Below are 2,229 nucleotides of genomic sequence, written 5' to 3'. Positions count from 1 at the left end.
GTGCCATTTCTTGAAAAGTCTATTCCTTCCCCATTGGATGATCTTTTATCTATCTGTCTATCTATCTATCTACCTACCTACCTACCTACCTACCAACCTATCTCTTTATTTATGTATTTTAGAGAAAGAGAGAGCATGACGAGTGAGCAAGGGGCACAGAAAGAGAATCCTGCGAGGTGCATAAACAGAGGGAGATGGGGAAGAACAGAGGGTTGGAGCCTGGAGTTGGGCTCAAGCTCACCCAAAGCAGGGCTGGAGCTCATGACTTGAGCCAAAGTCAGATGCTTAACCGACTGAGCCACCCAGGCTCCCCTGGATGATCTTCTTGATTACTGGAGTTTTGTAGCAAGTTTTGACATTGGGAAATTTGAGTCTTCCGAGGTTGTTCTTTTTTGGTAACCCTGGGTCCTTTGCATTTCCATATGAATTTTAGGAACATCTTGACTATAGCTTCTCTTGTTTTCGTTTTTGTTTTTGTTTTGGCTGGGTACAGTATACTTTATTGATGGTACATGATAAAGTAGGGTTCCCCAAGCCCCTCCCCTTCTTCAGGGGGTCTGGGACGGAAACTATGTAAGGTCGGGAGATTCTCAATGTGTTGGGGGATGATGAGTTAGAGCAAGGACTCCCCAGAAGGGAGGGCCTCTCTCTTCCTCTTGCTCTTGCTGGGACTGGTGGTCCAGGGAGCTCCTACTCCTTGGAGGCCATCTGGACCATAAGGTCCACCACCCGGTTTCTGTAGCCAAATTCATTGTCATCCCAGAAAATGAGCTTGAGAAAGCAGTCATTGAGGGCAATGCCAGCCTCAGCATGGAAGGTGGAAGAGTGAGTGTCGCTGTTAAAGTCACAAGAGACAACCTGGTCCTCAGCGTACCCCAGGATGTCCTTGAGGGGGTCCTTTGATGCCTGCTTCACCACCTTCTCTTTGTTTTTAAGCTTATTTATTTATTTATTTTCAGAGACAGAGAGCAAGCATGAGCAGGGGAGGGGCAGAGAGAGAGAGAGAAAGAGAATCCCAAGCAGGCCCTACACTGTCATTGCTGAGCCCGACACAGGGATTGATCTCGGAAACCGCGGGATCATGACCCGAGCTGAATTCAAGAGTCAGACGCTTAAATGACTGAGCCAACCAGGTCCCCCTGCTTCACCACCTTCTTAATATCATAGTATTTGGCAGCTTTCTCCAGGCGGCAGGTCAGGTCCACAATGGCCACGTTGGCGGTGGGGACCCGGGAGGCCATACCAGTGAGCTTCTCATCCGGCTCAGGGATGACCTTGCCTACAGCCTTGGCAGTGCTAGTAAAAGCAAGGAGAGTGTTCTGGGCAGCCCCTCACCATCACACCACAGCTTCCCAGAGGGGCCCTCCGCAGTCTTCTGGGTGGCAGTGGTGGCATGGACTGTGGTCACGAGTCCCTCCATGATGCCAAAGTTGTCACGGATGACCGTGGCCGGAAGGGCCAAGCAGTTGGTGGTGTAGGAGGCATTGCTGGCGTTCTTGAGGGCGTTGTCGTACTTCTCTTGGTTCACACCCATCACAGATGTGGGGGTATCAGCAGAAGGGGCAGAGGTGATGACCCTCTTGGCCCCACCCTTCAAGTGAGCCCCAGCCTTCTCCATGGTGGTCAAGACCCCGCCGGACTCCACAATACTCGGCACCAGCATCACCCTATTTGATGTTGGGGGGATCTTGCTCCTGGAAGATGGAGATGGGCCTTCCGCTGATGACGAGTTTCTTGTTCTCAGCCCTGACCGTGTTGTGGAATTTGCTGTGGGTGGAATCATACTGGAACATGTAGACTATGTAGCTGAGGTCAACGAAGGGGTCATGGACGGCGATGATATCCACTTCGCCAGGGTTAAAAGCAGCCCTGGTGACCAGGCACCCAATACGGCAAATCCATTTAATTTGACCTTCACCATCGTGTGTCGGGGACATGGCCGGCACTGCACGAGAAGATGCGGCTGTCTGTTGGACGGGGAGAGGAGAGCCTTGATCGTAGCTTCTTTTTTTTTTTTTATAAATTTTTTTTAAATGTTTATTATTTTTGAGGGAGAGACAGAGAGCGAGCAGGCGAGGGGCAGAGAGAGAGGGAGACACAGAATCGGAAGCAGGCTCCAGACTTCGAGCTGTCAGCACAGAGCCCGACGCGAGCCTCGAACCCACAGACCGTGAGGTCATGACCTGAGCTGAAGTCGGCCGCTCAACCGACTGAACCAGCCAGGCGCCC

At 51.6% G+C, this 2,229-nt stretch overlaps 1 pseudogene; it reads right to left on the bottom strand.

The window, feature by feature from the left end:
- Positions 1-690: 690 nt before the first annotated feature.
- LOC145713481 (glyceraldehyde-3-phosphate dehydrogenase-like) lies at positions 691-1,936 on the bottom strand (annotated as a pseudogene).
- Between the last annotated feature and the right edge of the window lie 293 nt (positions 1,937-2,229).

This window comes from Panthera onca, chromosome X, assembly GCF_046562875.1.
Source record: "Panthera onca isolate mPanOnc1 chromosome X, mPanOnc1 haplotype 2, whole genome shotgun sequence".
NCBI classification, from domain to species: domain Eukaryota; kingdom Metazoa; phylum Chordata; class Mammalia; order Carnivora; family Felidae; genus Panthera; species Panthera onca.
This window is presented reverse-complemented; position numbering and strand designations above follow the sequence as displayed.